General features: G+C 48.7%; 1 protein-coding gene across 1 annotated transcript in view; it reads left to right on the forward strand.

Annotated features, from left to right (window-relative positions):
- Window positions 1-18,600, forward strand: part of GRIN2A (glutamate ionotropic receptor NMDA type subunit 2A) — a 405,170-nt gene that overhangs the window by 4,015 nt on the left and 382,555 nt on the right. The window lies entirely within an intron of this gene.

The following is an 18,600-nucleotide window of genomic DNA, read 5'->3' on the forward strand; positions in this document are numbered from 1 at the left end:
TCCTTAGGTGTTGCCCGTGTGGAGCCAACACCTCATGGCAGGGACTCCAAGGCGCTCAGATGGAGGAGTTGGCTCCAGAAGACGGGTCTTGGTGCTGAAGTTGCAGAGTTTCAGAATGAGGGTATATGCAGGCCCAGACCTCTTGGCTTAGAAGGAGAGGGGAGATCTGTGTGTGGACAGCCTGGGAGCATTTGATGGGAGAGGAGGGGAGAGAGGTAGGAAGGCGAGAGAGAGGGAGAGAGAGGGAGAAAGAGAAAGAGAGAGAGAGAGAGAGAGAGAGAGAGAGAGAGAGAGGTTCCGGGGCCTGGCTGGGGAGATCCACGGTAGTGGGGGGAGGGAGGAAGGTTGGAAGGGAGAATTGAGGGATGAGGAAAAAAAGGGAAAGAGAATAAAAGGTGCACAGCACCTCTGTGTCACCCCCAGGAAAGGGGGAGTGGGGAGTGGGAGGGGAATGAGTGCCCTGGTGTGCTGTGTGGTCCTCAGCCCTGAGACCCTCTGCCAGTGTTCCTTAGAGAGCGGTGGGCATCGCAGCGGAGAAAGCAGGCGTTTGCTCTAACACTGTTCCGGTGCTGCTCTCCCAGCACCTGTGTGTTCATTGAGTCAGAGTCTGCCTGTGCCTCAGCCACTCCCCCCGGCTCCTTCGGGAACCATGTTCATTTTTTCTGGTCTCCAGGGCTGCCGCTCATTGAGCGAAGTATCCAATGGATGCAGGATCTTATTAAACACTCATTCTAAGTGGCTTGTGGCCCAGCAGAATTCCTATGTGTGGCAGATCACCTTCCAAGCCACGTTTCAGTTTTAGGAGTTTCCCTTTTTGGGAAGAAGAAAGTAGGGGGTCTCTGGGCCTCCCCACAAGTGTAGAGGACATTTCAGCACCAGGAAGGCACTTGGGGTCCAAAGCCTTCAACTCTGAGGTGAAGTGACAGAGGTACGGTGTGGTTAAGAGAGCTGGCCAAGACCACACAGCCAGATATGTGGCTTTCTGGTCCCAGCCTGTGATCCCTTGGGTCCCACCAAATCAAGCTGTCCTTTAGCTTTGTCATCCCATCTTCAGGAGAGTCAAGTATCGATGTCTCCTACAGAAAGGGAGAGCCATGGAGGGGTTGTGTGTGCGGAGGGACCAGCCTTCTAAGGAAGGCACGGAGAGCAAGGCAGCCGTGTCCAGCAGGGTGTGGGGGTGATCTTAGGATCTCGGTATTGTCAGGGATCTCTCTGCCCTTCTGAGGTTTTCATTACAGGGATGACAATTGAGCGAAAGCAGGGACTGTCCTGAAAGTGGAATTTCTAAACCTATAGGAGTCCAGCAGAGACTGGAGAATTAGAGAAGGTGGCTTGAGGCCTAGGCTGGGAGATCTGAGCAGGCTTCCTGCCCTTTCTTCTGAGTCTGAGGGCACAGATGTGTGGCTCAGGCTCTCACCTGACTGACCCACCCCGCTGAAGGCAGAGAAGGGAACAGCAGGAGCAGGAAGGGGGCTGACAGGCTGGCGAGCACCCCATTGATAATATGCACTAGGGGCTGATAAGCCTACTCCTAGGTCTTGACTCAGCGAATGTTGGGCTCTGTCCAAGGCAGCCCAGAAGGGTCCATAGCAGAGGGCATTTTGAGAAGTCCAGGGTGGGTACAGGTAGAAGCATCCTGTCTCTCCCTCACAGGGATGTGGGCAAGTGTGACCCTGCCTACGAGTGGGTAAAGGGAAAAGCAATCGGGAAGCTGAGAAGGGACATTGCCAGAGAAGTCAGAGGGACGTGAGAGGGGGCGGGCAGAAGAGGGAAGGAAGAGTCCCTTGCTTCCAGAGGGCTGAAAGGAACAGAGCCCCCATTCTGGGCATTCTGAGTTGGTCCTGGAGGGCCTGCCCTGGCTCTGAGATACTGCTGAGACAGTGGGAAGGTAAGAGAAGGCAGTGGGGTGTCGGAGAAGCTGGGGAGAAAGTGTAGGGGCAATGTCAGGTCCCAGGTGTGGGGTGGGCTGATGATGTTGAAGATCCTGAGAAGACTTGTTCAAAGGATGGTATTCTGAGACACCTGGGCGTGTTGAAAAAGGAAAGCGCCTGAGATGTGACCAGCCCTCCCTTCCCTTAGTAACACGTCTTCTGGGCTTGTGCCTTTGCCACCTGTTTCACTTAGAACGTTGAGCACCGTTTATTTGGCTCCAGAGAGGCAGACGTGAGACCTTGTCTAAAACTCTGCCTTGCTGGGGTGTGCCAGCAGTGTCCTGACCACAGGGAGGACATCCCCAAGTGGACAAAGGCTCTCTGCCTCCCCACTAAGCTGATGCTGACTTGGTAGCGCCCCTCAGTACACATTCCTGTGGCCCCATAGGAGTGCCCCTGGTAAGAGTGGCATTGCATTTGATGATCTGTTAGCATGAACACACATCCACGGTGTTTTTACCTCCCCGTCAGCCCAGCTGACCTTGAATCAAAGAACAAATTCTTAGAATAATGGGAATGGTGTTAAGTGGAAGATTCTTGAGGTGTTAATTGATCATGGAGGTGTTAATTTTTGCTTTTATCAGTGGGTGGTCTTACAAGATAATTAAATTCGAGGTGAAAATGACGCTTGACATAGATAAAATTCCAGGGGCATTTTGGTTTGGCCATTTTGATGCCATCTGGTGGAAGTAACTGTCTGGCTGTAGTAAGAGTCGCTAGCAAATCGAGCCTGTGGACTAGACCTTGGTGTTGCTGCTCCATGGCCCTGACCCCTCCCCTCTTCTCCGCTTTCTCCTCACTGCTCCATGGTGGAAGAGTGAGCCTCAGATGTCAGCCACGTCTACCCATGGCACCTACTCTTTGGGCTCTACTTGGCATGTTCTTTCTGCACATCATTCTCTTCCTATAGTAGAGTGCAAGTCCCTTGAGGACAGATTTATTTTTTGAAGGTGTGTTTATGTGTAGTTGAAATCACAAATGCCCCTTCTGCACAGACACTGTATAAAAATAATGTCTTTTCATTGTAGAGCACTTAGCACATTAAAATTTAAAGAAGAAAATGTTGCTGCAGACCCTATCGCCAGGGTAACCACTGCTGACATGGTGGATTTCCTTCTAAGCTCTATTTATGTACGACTTAATGACTATACTGTGGATATATGGTTTTGCTTTTTTACTTTGCTCTCCGAGGGCTTTCTTATTTGGAAGACTCATTTTTGTTCTTTAATTTTGGAAACATCTCAGCCACTATCTGCTGGATATTTCCTCTTCATCATTATCTCTACTTTCTCCTTCTGGAGACGCATACTTGCATACTTCACATGGTTTTTGGGAAATCCAATTAAAAGAAGTCTATTTTGGTTCAAAAAAGATACTGAGGCTGGAGCTGATATCGTGGGGTAGTCAGTAAAGCTGCTGCCTGCAATGCTGGCATCTCGTATGGGTGCGGGTTTGTGTCCCGGCTGCTCCACTTCTGATCCAGCTCCCTGCTAACGGCCTGGGAAAGCAGCAGGAGATGACCAAAGTATTTGCCAGGCCGCTGCACCTCACATGGGAGACTAGGATGAAGCTCCTGGATCCTGGCTTTAGCCTGATTCAGCCCTGGCCATTGTGGCCACCTAGGGAGTGAACCAGCAGGAGGAAGATCTCTCTCTCTCTCTGTCTTTCCCTCTCTCTATGATTCTGACCTTCCAATAAATAAATACAATTAAAGCCTATGCTCATGGAAAATATTTATTATAAATAAAACTGCATGTGGATTTAAAAATATTTTTGCACAAAATAAATGTCTTCTAATCCTGCTTTCTATGAACTTGTTGAAGTACCCTTGTACATGTGGTTTCTCAGGACATGTATTTCTTCTCAGTTCTCTACCTCTCTGTGCTGTGTTTGGAAAGATTTCCTGAAATCTATACTGCAGTTCACCACCTTGTTCTGTCTGATCTGTTATTTTGCCTATCTATTGCCTGTTTACATGGTAGACTTTGTTTCCAAGACATCCAATTGCTCTGTTTTCATGCTTCCCTACATTTCATTTGGTGAACAGCCCTTTTCACTTTATGCATGTAAATCCCTCCTTCTCTCTTGTCAAGGATTTTAAAAAAAATGATTACTGCAAAGCACTTCTCTGGTTTCTAGTGTCTTTGTTTCTTCACTTAGGAGTTCTTCCATCTGTAGACTCACTAACTGAGTGTCCTCGTGTGCGCTGTGATCCTTTGTGAACTTACTTTCCCATCAGTTGTATGGATTCTTGTGCCCTGTACATGTCCGTGTGTGTGTTTCTAAGGCAGTGCTCGGGTCACAGGCTCAGCTCGGGGCTCCCTCTCTGCTCCGTGCAGCTTGTGCTTATGTTGCGGGCGTGGGCTGCAGTTTCACGTTGGTGACCTGACTGGGATTCCTTGACACAGACGGGGCCTCTGGGGCAGGTATTCCAGCCCAGTTCCCAGCCAGCAGCGCAGTTCGGCTTCAGTTCTTCAGTCCACTGCCCCTGGGTGGAGGCTGGCGTCTTTGCTCCCATGGCTCATACCGGACCCGTCGCCCGCCGCGGATCCTGTGGCTTTCATTCCTACTTGGATTGTAGAGGCCCATCTTTGGATTCACGCCTTGTTAAGGAGTCTTTTATTTTTCATCCACGATTCTCTTTCCTCCTTTCCAAGCACTGCTATGAACGTTTTAAAGTAACTAAGGGTTTCTCTATGAAGTCTACCTCTTAGGAGCGGCAAAGGGAGGTTACCGAGTGTGTTCTCTCTGACTTCAATCCAGTTTTATTTCACAATCTGTGTCTGTATTCTTAAAACTTGATTATATATTCTTGGAATTTTTCCTTATCATTAAGTAACTTTTCAAACTTGACTTTAAGTGGCTGCAGGGTGTTCTGTTTGTACCACAGTGGCTTTAACTTTTCTTCCATTTGTCCCCCCTTAGCAAGTGCAGGTCTGTGGCCTTCCATGCGCCCAGCACTGCTCTCACCATTTGCGTCAGTTACTGGGTATATGTTTGTTGATAGAATGAATCGAGCCCTTGGTTCTGATGCCAGCTTGCGGCAGCTTCTGAGCGAACATATCACGGTTCGCTCCAGGGCTTTCCATGTGGTGTTTGTTCCCTAAATGCTGCCTGATTTCATAGGTGTGTGCCAAGTCTCCTCTTCTGTCTAGTGGGCAGATAATTACCAGCCATCCCCGAGGACTCACAGAAATTGGAGGGTTACATACAAAGGCCCCGTGGCGCCCTGCTGGGTAACAGTGCCTCAGTAGGAGGTGCAAGTTCGCGCCCTTTTGTAACCCAGCAGCGGAGATGGATGTGAGTGACGGGCCTTCCCATTCCGCACTGCGAGTGCGTGGAAAGGGCAGACACGCAGCTCGGAGTGTTGGTGCAGCCCACTCAGCTCCTGCTACGGAGGCATCAGGTAGTTCCTGGCGGAGTGGGGAAGCCTATTTTTAGCTTTCTTGATGAGGCCTGTCAGATACAGTCATCAACTCCTCCTCACATAAGTCATTGGAGAGCAACAGGCATCGTCCCAACAGCCATGACTAACTCTGCAGACGGGCCTCAGGAGCTGATGGTCATCGGCAGACCCTGGACGGCTACAGCAGGACCTGCATGGCGAGGATCTTCCTTCTGGTAGCCTCCTACAGAAAATACTACACTGGGAAGAGTTGGGAGAGGAGGAGGAGGAGAAGGTGGAGAGGGAGAGGGAGGGAGGTAGAGAGAGAGAGGGCGGGGGAGAGAGAGAGACACTAGAGACGAGGAATAGGAATTGAACCTTGGGTTTGCGATGCAGAGTTGGTGGCCGCGGATAGGTCATCACATCAACAGGAGCACGCAGCGTGATTATTTGTGTTTTGCTGGTCCTGCGTCCCCTATCCCCTTCTCTTTATTTTCCACTTTTGTATTTGTTGGCAACATTTTAGAGTAAGAAAGCATCCCATTAAAATAAATCCAAATTCCACGCTTGCCTGCACCAATCGGAAAGCCCCGCCTTCTCCCAGCCGTGGTGAAGGGAGAGGAAGGTCCTCCTGCTCCTGCACCACCCTTAGGCGGGCAGAGGTCTTCCTCTCTTCAGTTCCCAGCTGGCCCCTTCCCTCGTTTAGGTAATATCCTCAGCTCAGAAGGCCTTGGGGCTTGACACCCCTTGTGGAGGTGAAGGTCATGGCCGGTCTTTGTTGGGAGGGCGTTTCTTGGACATTCTCTGTCCCTTCCAGAGGCTGCTCCACGGTAAGGTAGCAAATCCATGGTGTACTTGCGGTCATCCTGCTGGGTTCACTGCTGCCATCATTAATATCCCATAACACTTTGTCCTGTTCAGCCCAGAAGCCTTACGTCCCTTTCAGCACACCACTCCCCAAAGTCTTTACAAACCTGCTTGAGTTGGAAGATCCCAGAAAACCTCAGACAAAGAGTCTGAGGACCTCGATCCCATTCCCAATGCCAGCGTGTCTTTGGCAAAGGCCTCTCACCTTTCTGAGCCTGCAGGCCTCTTGCAAAGTGCAGGTGTGGGATGATGCATTTCTAGGACCTCTTCCAACTCTGAAGATTTGGGTGTGCTCTCAAGCAAAGACTGGAAAGAAACATATCAGACTGGTGCATGCTTTCATCTTTTAAATAATGTCACCTTAAAATTAATCCTTAAAATTTTAACTGACATGAAAATTATTCATATTTATAGGATATCATGTAATGTTTCAATACATGTATACATTGTGTAGTGTCAGTCAGGCTAAACATGTCTATCTCCTCAAACATTCAACATTGCTTTATGTTGAAAACATGAAAAATCCTTTTTTTTTTTTTAAGAGAAACATACAGAATGTTGTCCGTATCTATCGTCACCCTGCCGTGCAATGGAATACCAGCATTTCGTACCCTGTCTAACTCTAACTTGGCATCTGTTAAATAGCCTTTCGCTGTTGCGGGGGAGGGGGGGCTCTCTTCTGCTGAAGGCCAATGGGATATTTCTAACATCATGTGCAAGCTACATGAAATTATCAACTTAAACATTAGCCTGCTATGGATTTACTGAATTTTGAGTCCTGGCAGGGTCAAACCAGATGATTGCACAGACCTTATGTGGCCCGCAGGCTGGATGTTCCACACCCCTACCTCCCCACTCCCCTCTCCTCTCCGCCACCGGTGGCTACCGTTCTACTCTTGGCTTCTGTGAGATCAGCTCATGGATGCCACCCGTGAGAGAGACCATGTGGTATTCTTCTTTCCGGGCTTGGCTTATTTCCCTTAACATCATGGCCTCCCTTATCCTCTATGTCATTGCAAGTGACATGATTTCATCTTTTTTTTTTTTTTTTTTTTTTTTGACAGGCAGAGTTAGATAGTGAGAGAGAGAGGCAGAGAGAAAGGTCTTCCTTCTGTTGGTTCACCCCCCAAAAGGCCGTCATGGCTGGCGCACTGCGCCGATCTGAAGCCAGGAGCCAGGTGCTTCCTCTTGGTCTCCCATGTGGGTGCAGGGCCCAAGCACTTGGGCCATCCTCCACTGCCTTCTCGGGCCACAGCAGAGAGCTGGACTAGAAGAGGAGCAACCGGGACAGAACCGGCACCCCAACTGGGATTAAAACCCGGAGTGCCAGCGCTGCAGGCGGAGGATTAGCCTAGTGAGCTGCGGCGCCAGCTGATAACCCAGGTTTAAATTCAGGTTCCACCACTTATCAGCTGGTTGACTGTGGGGAAGTTCCTAATGTCTCTGAGCCTCAATGTCTTCATAGCAATAATCGGATCTACTGCACAGAGCTGTGGGACTTGAGTGTGGTCAGGTCTGCGCTTGGTGTGTTGTGTTGTGGATGCTCATTGCAGGAATGCTATTTTTTTCTTTTACTATGTCTATGTTTTGTTGCTTTATTTTCTGCAGTGTACACATACTTTTTAATAATTAGAAAATACATGATTAAGGGTTGTGTGTATCCCCTTTGAGAAACTGGGACTGAATCCACAGAGCACGGAAGTGTAGGGTCCAATGGGACAAGGCTCTTACTTCTCAGCTGGGACAACCAGAAGCTTCCTTGGCCTTTTTAGAGCTTGTCCTGAAGTTGGTCCTGGCCAGCTGAAGATCAGACATGGTCAGCGGGAAGGGGTTGTGACCTGTGCACCAGGGGGGTTCCAGCAGCTGGGCTGTGTGTTTGTAAGGGGGCTTTACAATGGGCAGTGTGTATTAGGAAAAAGCAATGCAGGGGTTGAAAATATTTTTTTTTGCACCAAAACAAACTCATACTTTACATCCCATTTTTCCGTGAGCTTTTCGAAGTATCTTCATTTTATCTGTGCCACGCCATCATGACTCAGTGAGATCATGGGGAACCTGGCAGCCCTAGCGGGACTCATTTAAAGAATCCCTATTTTCAGATGAATAAAGGCTCAGAGTTGCAGGTGTGTCTTCAGAGCCCCACAGCGGGGACCTGGACCTTTCAGCTCTTATTCTTTAGATCTTTATTTATTTATTTTTAAAAAATTACTGCTTTAGGCTAACGACGGTGCATCCAGTCGGTTTAGGGAAGGGGCTTCGTTCCAATACAGACAGTAGGTTTTGATGTTTGGTTGTCTCAACTAAAATGACGAACATGTTGGGTGAGGCCTTGAAGTTGAAGACTGTTCTTTGCAGGGTGAGAGGGTGGGCCCCCACTGCACGCGGCACAGGGAGTTCCGTTCCCCAGCCCCTGTGTAATTCACAGATAAACGGCGTATTTAAGGTGTGCCTCACGATATTTGAATACACATACACGTTGTGAAGTCATTGCCACAGTTGAGCTAGTTGACGTGTTTCTTCCGCACGTGCTTACCTTTTTTTTTTTTTTTTGGTGGTGAAAATACTTCTCTGCTATCTTGGCAGATTTCAAGCCTATCACATGTTTTTGTTAACTGTAGTCACCACGTTGTACATGAGGTCTGCAGAGCCTGTCCGTCTGATCATTGGAAGTCTGTGCTCCTTGACCAGTGTGCCTCCGGGGGTTTACGGAGACTGTGTGTTAGCACGGGCAGGTGCCTCCGTGGGTTTACGGAGACTGTGTGTTAGCATGGGCAGGGGCCTTCGGGGGTTTATGAAGACTGTGTGTTAGCACGGGCAGGTGCCTCCGTGGGGGTTACGGAGACTGTGTGTTAGCACGGGCAGGGGCCTCCGTGGGTTTACGGAGACTGTGTGTTAGCATGGGCAGGGGCCTCCACGGGGTTACAAAGACTGTGTATTAGCATAGGCAGGGGCCTCCATGGGGGTTACAGAGACTGTGTGTTAGCACGGGCAGGGGCCTCCATGGGGGTTACAGAGACTGTGTGTTAGCATGGGCAGGTGCCTCCGTGGGGGTTACGGAGACTGTGTGTTAGCATGGGCAGGGGCCTCCGTGGGTTTACGGAGACTGTGTGTTAGCATGGGCAGGAGCCTCCAGGGGCTTATGAAGACTGTGTGTTAGCATGGGCAGGGGCCTCTGTGGCTTTCCAGCTAGGGAATGAGGACTGCAATGGTCATGAAGTGGGAACTGCGGGCAAAATCTGGCTTACAGATGCATTTTTGTTTCACCAGTACAATATAGTAAACTTCTTGAATTTTTTCTTTATTTTCTTTACTTAAAAGTGTGTGGGGGATATCTTCCATCAGCTGGTTCACCCTCCAAATACTCCACATGCCTTCAGCAGCTGGGGTTCCACCAGACTGAAGCTAGGAACTCAGTCTAGGGCTCCTGTGTGGGTGGCATGGACCCCAGTACCTGAACCTTCGTCCTCTGGCTCCCGTGGTTTGCATTATTGGGAAGCTGGAACCAGGAGTGGGACCAGGATTTGAACCCAGGCACCCGGCTATGGGATGCAGGTGTTCTGAGCAATGTTGCACCCCAAAGCCCATCCCAAATGCCATTGGCTGAGGCGTGCATTTTCAAGTTCACTTCAGCCGTTCTCACATCTAGCCAGGGTCACATATTTATGTTAACTACAAGAACTGTGTAAGCCTTGGAGACTAGGGTACTCAGCGGTAGCATTCTTACTTGTCCGTCTGCTTGTTTGTCTTGAATTGGCCAGAGAGTCAGCAGGTGCTAGATAATGATGTGGCTCTACAGCAATTGGAAGAAATATTTATAGAAATATATTTAAATTAGGGGAGACGATGGCTCTGTTTGAGCTTTTTCTGTTGTTAGGGGTGTTTCCAGCTGCAAATAACGATATTGGACCGTGAATGGCTTAAACCACTAAGACATCCAGTTCTTTGTTTAGTATGGAGACCCAGGTCGGATTTAATGAATTAATAACTTACTGACACAGGTCCTTTCCATCTTCTGCTTTGCTCCTGGTGTATCACAGTCACAGTGTGGCTGCCTCTGTCCCAGCCATCACACGCTCACATTCAAAGGAAAAGGGGAGGAAGAGAGGAAAGGGGAGGAAAAGTAAGCTTCCTGCTAGGGTCTCTGTCCTTTAATTAGAGTGGACCTCCCCTTGTATCTGAATGGCCTGACTTCCTCTTCTGTCTCAGGCATTGCTAGGGGACATAGACTGTCCAGGATTCTTCCCTGAGAATAAGTCAGTGGTGCCTGAGCGTAATTTGCCTCTGGTAGCAGGGTCACAGTAGCAACACCTGAGTGCTAGAACCACAGGTGTCTCCGCAATACCTGCACCACCATCTGTTCTGGAAGTCATATTTGAAGCCGAATGTTAGAAACTTGCCATGTGAGGTGAGGGAGGACCCTTAGGATTGTGCGGCATCTAAATGAATATGTTAAGCATCTCAGAAGGAAGTACTTTAGGGATGTTGTGCCTGGAGAAGGAGAACCTTGGAGAGGACAGGAGAAATGTGCTCGGATGCCCCATGGGCTGTTACAGGCGGCAGGCTTACTCTCAACCTCGATTCTTGTTCTGGAGAAAGAATGAAAGTGAAATTGTAAGGAGTAAGGTTTCGGCTTGATGGGAAGAATAGGCTTTGGCAATCAGGTCCCTAACACACTCAGAAGAGTGCGATGTTTCACAGCATGGGAGGTGTGCGTCAGGCTGTGACAGTCCATCAGGAAGAGAGTGGAGAATTGGGCTTGCATTGGCAAGATTGGTTTGGGTCACCTCCAGGGTTCTTTCAGACACTCTGTACCTTTCAAATCCTTGATATTTTTATTTTTAAATCCTCAACCTCTGGCGCTTTAGGCCCTTGGAACTGGCTGAAAACCAACATCCTCACTTTGTCCAAGTGTGTGAGTAATTCAGTATAAATTTGACTGACATGGGGGAAGAATTTATGATCCCTGCATCATCATCTCAAACCCCTAAAGGACTTACCATCATCCTGAAGGGTGGACAAGATTTGAAAAGCAGAAAACCTCTGGACATGTCAGCTCACACACACAGACACACACACGCAAATATAAACATAAGTAGGTCAGCTGGCGTCGTATTTACTAGTGGGAATGTTTTTGGCTAAGAAATACTTCTACAGAAGATGATGTTTAGAATCATTGCTGATGATCTCGGGACGTATTTGAAATTGCACGCAGTTAATCATCATTATTAACTATATTCACATTTTGCACATCTTACTGTAGTGATATGTTTATATTCTCAAGAGACAGAGAGTGGACCTCCCCTTGTATCTGAATGGCCTGACTTCCTCTTCTGTCTCAGGCATTGCTGGGGGACATGGACTGTCCAGGATTCTTCCCTGAGACTAAGTCAGTGGTGCCTGAGCGTAATTTGCCTCTGTTAGCAGGGCCACAGGAGCAACACCTGAGTGCTAGAACCACAGGTGTCTCCGCAATACCTGCACCACCATCTGCTCTGGAAGTCATATTTAAAGCCGGATGTTAGAAACTTGCCATGTGAGGCGAGGGAGGACCCTCCATCTGATTTTTTAGTTGCCACTTTTTTTTTTTGTACCTGTTGTATGCCCCAGCATTCTGAAGATTGGCAGAAACTGCTCTGGGTAGTATTCCATGGCTTATCCACTTCCCCATTCCCCCACTTCTCACATTCCTCCAAGGAAAAGCAAAACCGGAAATTGATTTCCAAATGCTTTATCTTTCCATCCAAATTTTGTAATGTTGATTCATTTTGAAATAGGTCATCATGTACAGAGTATTAAAAAAATGCAAATCTTGCAGTGCAGAATATTTGCTCAATTAATGCACTGAAGATTTTCAGACTCTTCCCCCTCATTGGAGGTGGCTGTTACCCACGCAAAAAGAAAATGTGTTCATTGGAATGGCAGTTTACTTCCACTGGTAGTTTTTGCTGAAGTTGGTACATTATATGAATCTTCTCTTTCAAATTTCAACCCGGGACTTGAAAGAGATTGGTTTTTTGTTGATTCTAACAGTGCCTGTCTTGTTAAAACAAAATAAACCCACTCTTTAATATAGGTCGTGACTTCTGAAAACTGTTGGTGCATCAGATCTTATACCAGATACCAGCTCCAGGGATTGAAGATAATTTGGGGTGATTTGGGGGAAGTCGTGGACCACTTTATAACCTAGTAAAGGCTGCGGACCCTTCCCAGATCTGCTAAGTGCGATTTGAAGGGTCACAGGTCCTCAGAAACCCAGTCAGCGACCTCCTCTGAGTCAGTTTCCGGTAGTCCACTGTTACCTCCGTGTTCCTTTTCTGTCATTCCACTTACTGTCAACCACAGTTTGAAACTATTCATTAGAAAATTACAGAAGCACAGAAATAAACAATCTGTAAGTTTTAAGTTGCATACCGTTTTGAGTAGTTTCATGAAATCCTGCCCCATCCTGCCCAGGGTGTGAATCATTCCTTTGTCCAGTGGGTCCAAGCTGTACCTGCTGCCTGTCTGTTAGTCACTTAATAGCTATCAGAGTTATCAGATTGACTGTCAATGTGTGAGAGAGAGACCACATTCACATAAATTTTAAAACTTTATTATACTGTGTTGTAATCTCTACTTTATCATTAGTTATTGTTGTTCGTCTCTTACTATGCCTAATTCATAAAATAAACTTTTCTTATAGGAGTGTTCTAGGGTTTGGGACTGTTTGTAATTTTAGGCATCCCCTGGGGGTCTTGGAAGGTATTCCCCGTGGATAAGGGGAGGCTGCTGTATCTACAGGCTTGTTAACATGTTCATTCTTCACATGTTTGTTGAGTGCATATCTTGGGACAAAATGCCCTACAGATACCTCTGTGATCAACTTTGATTTAATGTAACTGGAAATTACATTAAATTACATTAACTGGGAATCTAGTTGGGGAGACTTAGAATTAATGGCTGGCGTGATGCAGCCGGGTGGGTGGTTCTGGAAACCATGGGATGCAGGAGTCTGAAGGAGGGCGTATGGTCACAGTGGAGAACTGATCTAAGAGCCGGCCGCTGCCCAGTGTGCTGCTCCTACAGGCCACCACCTGCCATGTCCCAGGATGCATTGCAGAGTGCAGGAGGGTGGCCCACGCAGGACCAGGGCGAGTTCACCGTGCAAGCCCTCGCTCCTCTTTCTGGGCTCCCCGAGGCTGCCAGACTTGAGTGATGTTTGGATAACTCCTGAATGTTCCTCTCGATGATATTTCTTGCAATCAAAACACTGAGCTTTTTGCCAATATCTATTTTATTGTCACAAATGGCTGAATGTCCCCAGCTCTCTCGTCTCTTCACATTAGGGATACACAGCCAGGAAAAGTGAGTGGCATTTGAAATCCATATTGTCTTGCACGTCTGTAGTCCTGGGGCTGAAAAAACGTTTTCTCAGTGAATTGTTGGAGAGCCAAGATGTCCGTGGGGCCGGGGAAATGTAGCCTCGATTGACGTGGGTGAATCTATCCAGGACCACGTGGTGAGTGGTCCTGCAGCTTGCTTGTAGCTTGCAGCAGCTTGGCAGAGCTTGGTGTTAGATAATGGCCATGGCTCCCACTGACGGGATGTTGAAACTGGAAGTCCTTGAGTGAAGACCTGAGCTTCAGGGTCGGATTTGCACTTTAGTTATTCGCTGTTGCCTTGATTAGTTGGTGTTAGGGTTTTTATTCTTCTTATCTCCCCCCTCCTTTCTTTCCCCCTTCTCTTATTTTTTACTCTCTCTTCCCTCCCTTTCCTCTCCCTCTCCATTGTTCTCAGCTGTTTAACCGCATTAAAAGAAATACTTTCACCCCGGAAGATTTCAAACACAGGAAAATGTATGAGGCGCTCCCACATCTCCAGCTTCAGCCGTTATCAACATAGGGCCATTGCCGCCTCATCTGTAACTCCACACGCCCTCCACCCCTCACTGCGCTGGCCCATTTGATAGCAGATCCTAGCGGTCACTGTGCTACATCTATAAAGACGTCAGTGTGTATCTCAACAGGATAAGGATTTTTAAAAACTGAAAAAATTAGCTGCAGCTAATGTCAAAGTAATTGAATGTATGCGGAGGATCTGTGCGATTCAGGGAGTAGAAAGAAAGCCGGCGCCGCGGCTCACTAGGCTAATCCTCCGCCTCGCGGTGCTGGTACACCGGGTTCTAGTCCCGGTCGGGGCGCCGGATTCTGTCCCGGTTGCCCCTCTTCAGGCCAGCTGTCTGCTGTGGCCAGGGAGTGCAGTGGAGGATGGCCCAAGTGCTTGGGCCCTGCACCCCATGGGAGACCAGGAGGAAGCACCTGGCTACTGCCTTCGGATCAGCGCAGCGCGCCAGCCTTGGCGGCCATTGGAGGGTGAACCAATGGCAAAGGAAGACCTTTCTCTCTGTCTCTCTCTCTCACTGTCCACTCTGCCTGTCCAAAAAATAAATAAATAAAAGAAAGAAAATAAAGTTGGCCTCCAGTATCACCCTGCACAGATGTATACATACTCCTGGTATACAGTTGTGTGTCCCTTAACAATGGGGACGCATTCTGGGAAGTGTGCTTTGCAGCAGTTTTGTGGTTGGGTAGACGTGGTAGAGTGAGCTTGTGCACACTGGGAGACCTAATCTTCCACATGTGGTCTGTCATCGAAACATCGTTGAAATGTCACTGTACAGTGCATGACTGTACTTCCTTTTTGTCTTTTTTTTCCAATGCCTTCTATATGAACACACACACGAGTATGCTGATTATATAATTTGGTAGCTAGCTTGTAATTACCATTTTTCCTGAGGATTTCAAATTATGTATAAATATTTTTATCTGCTGCACTTTCCAGTCTATGGATACATCATGATTTACTTGCTGATAATTTAGATTTCTTCAAATATGGCATGAATAAAAATGATGTCTCAGAGTGGGCATTTGGTCTAGTGGTGAAGACGCCGGCTAGATAACTCTCATTTCGGGGCGGCTGTTGGGGTGCAGCAGGTGAAACTGGAATGCTGGTTGTGCTGGAGTGTGGGTCTTTATCCCAGCTGCTCCTCTTCTGATCCAGCTCCCTGCTAATGGCCTGGAAAAAGCAGCAGAAGATGGCCCAAGTGTTTGAGCCTCTGCACCCACGTGGGAGACCTGGATGAAGCTCCTGGCTTCTGCCAGGGTTGCAGCCATCTGGGGAAGTGAACCAGCAATGGGAAAATTACCCCCTGCCCCGTCTCTCTCTGCTAAATCTGACTTTGACAATAAATAAACCTCTTGCATTAAAAAAAAGAAAGAAACCCGCATCCCAAATTGGAATGCGTGAGTTCTGTTCCCAGCTCCAGCTCCTGACTCCAGCTTTCTACCAGTGTAGACCACTGGAGGTGGAAGTGATGGCTCAAGTACTTGGGTCCCTGTCACCAGTGTGGGAGATTTGGATAGCATGTCCAGCTGTTGTGGGCATTTGTGGACGGGAGCTCTGTCTCTCAATAAATAAATAGAGTTTTATTTAAAAAAAAAAACCTATTGAACATCTTTGTAATGGAATGCATACCCTGTAGATTTCTGGCTTTGAATGGACTCCTTTAACAGATTATTGGGTCACTGCATAAAAAAATGGGGGGGTACCTTGATACGCACTGTGAATTGGCTCCCAGAACAGTTGGACCCCTGGACACTTCCAAGAGCTGTGTCTTGCAGTGGATTTATGACCTTACACTGGCCAGCACTTGAAACAAAAATTTGCTAATTGGCCAGTTGAAATTGCTAACCTCTTTGTTTTAATTTGCATCTTTTATGACACCTGCTGTGGAATATATTTTAATTTAGCTGCCGCTTTGATATCCCTAGGTGCTGCATGTCTTTGTCTCTTTGATATTTCCCGTGGTGTCCACAGAAATCCCCAGAAAATGATAAAGCCAATATAAAGTACAAGAAAATAATTCGAATTCCTGAAAAAATAATAAATATTTTTGAAGCCTGGCAGGCAGTTCCGTGATTATTCGTTCTTAGCCACTGGGCCTTGTTCAGCCGTTTTCCCTCTATCAATGCTGTTTCAAGAACTGCTTTAGAATGTGCAATTTCCCAGCAGAGAGTCATTTCGTGGGACCCGACTACGCTGATTTTTCAGGAGGCGAACTGGAGAGGCACGTCCGCGTGGGCCTGAGCTGTCGAAGCTGGGCTCTGCGGGGACATGAAGCCATGCTCTGTTCTCTCCTCCGGGAGAGCACAGGTGCAGGGTGACTGTGACTGCCTGGCGATGGGAACGGGACATTGCATGGGCGGCAGGGAAGAGTGGCGAGGGGGCAGCGAACTGGGTTTTAAACAAGAGTAGGAGGCGTGTGGGGCCTGCAATGAACAGGTGCAGGGAACAATTCCTCAGACGTCACCACCCGTGCAGCAGCATCTGGGGCAGTCGGAACAGACATGGTCTCCATAAGATCCTGCGGCTGCTGTTGTGTCTGACGTGAGCGCTTCAGCGTCTGGCCTGGGAGGGTGGGGCCACGGGCTCCTGAAGGCCCTAGAGCCTCTGGCAGCTCACAGACCCAAAGCCTTTCAGCCTGGACGTCAGGACCAGGGGATCAGTGAGCTGCCCTGTGTCTCTTAGGCTTCTCAGGGAACCTTCCAAAACAGAGCACAGGAAGCCGGTCTCCTCTGCCACTTGCCCGCCGTGCCCTGGGTGGGGAGGCAGAGCGTGAAACATCTGGAAGCTCCCTTTCCTAAAACAGGAAAACAGGAACGTGCTTCCTTCTAAGCATCCTGATGCCTGGCCCTTTGGCCCTTCTCTTGGGAGTCAGTGTTCTAGCCGCTCTCCTCAAGCAAGGCCCTCTCCCGTGGAGAGAGACAGGTGCAGGAACTGAAGCCAGACTGCGCCTCCATCACCAGCTCCCTGTCTCCCTGCTCCCTGGCTGCCAGGCTGAGAGACCCCTATGCCAGGGTGGGGGATCCTCCATCCATGCTCTGGGGGTTGAGGTTTTCCCATTTCTCAGCCCCAGCTGAGAACCCAGCCTGCTCCTGTTTGGATGCTGACTTCCCACTCAGGCCACCAGGCTTCTGCATTGAAGAACAGAGTCCTTGTCTTGAATCTGTTCTCTAGGTCTTCCAGAGCTGTTGCTTCTTAAGCTGTTTTACTCCAACAGCTTTAAAGGGACATGGCAGACAGAATCCTGCTCCTCCCCGGCCCCGAAGATGTCCACGTCCTAATCCCTGAGACCTGTGACTACTTCCCTTGTATGGCAAAAGCAGTTTTTGCAAACGCAGTGAAGGATCGTGAAATGGGGGAGATCCCTGGGAATCATCCAGGTGGCTCAGTGTCACCTCCGGGGTCCTTATTTAAAGGGGGACAGTGCAGCGGGAGCCAGAGAAGGCGGTGTGATGACAGTAGCAGAGGCTGGGTGCTGCTCTTCGAAGGAGAGAATCGGGCACAGCCAGGGAGTGCAGGCGGCCCCTGGAGCCTGCAGAAGGGCCTGCACAGGGCAGGCAGCCCTGCCAGCTCCTTGATTAGTCTCGCATGACTGGGGACGTGCAGAGCTGGGAGAGAAGAGCCCTGTGTCACTTTTAGCCCCTAGATTTGGGGGTTAATTTGTTAGCACTGCAGTAGGAAGCTAGTTCAGAGGGTGAGTCTGATAAATGTAGGCTCTGGAGGCCAGTTTTAAAATAAAGCTTCTTTCTGGGTTTTATCTTAAACATTCACGCAGATTATGCCTCCCACCTCATCATGTAGCTACCTTGAAAGGGAGGCCAGAACGAAATAGAAATGACTTTTTGGAGAGCCGTGTGTATTTTTCCTTTCACCGAGATCATCAAGTGAAACCAGTGTCCTGGGATGTCCCTCCTGCATTTGTCCCTGCAGGTGTGTGCTGCTAAGCTGCCCAGGCCTCTGAGAACCCTGGGAGAATGCGTGCTTTGAACTCCAATGACCCAAAACCTGGCTCCATCTCTTTTGGGGATTCCTAGGCTGGTGGCCCCTTCTTCCATCCTCCAAGCCAGCAGGGCAGCATCTTCAGGGATCACATGGCCACTGTCTTCTGTGTCAGGTCTCCATCTTTGTGATAACATTCAGTCTCATCCCTTGCAACACAATACATAGCCAGGATAGCCTCCCCAGTTTCAAGACCCTGAATCTAATCACATCTGACAAGTCCCTCTTGCCATAAAGAGTAAACACTAATTCCAGGGCTCAGGACCTGCATCTCTGGGGGCCAGGGTAGCCAGCCCCAGGGGCCGTTCTGAGCAGCTGACCAAGGGGTGTGCTAAGACGTGTCCAGAAGTTTGTGCTAATAAAGTGCCACTAGTAGTCAGGCCAGGCCCACTGTGGACTTCTCTTTGCTCATTTGCAGGTGGGAAGGGTGGGCTTGGTGCTCTAGCAGTTGCCACATCTGACCTTGTTCGGGGAGTCCTTTGTGATGAGAACAGCAGGTAGTATCAGGAATTGAGTTAGGCAGGCTCTGAGCTGCAG

Source organism: Oryctolagus cuniculus, chromosome 19, assembly GCF_964237555.1.
Source record: "Oryctolagus cuniculus chromosome 19, mOryCun1.1, whole genome shotgun sequence".
Lineage (NCBI taxonomy): Eukaryota > Metazoa > Chordata > Mammalia > Lagomorpha > Leporidae > Oryctolagus > Oryctolagus cuniculus.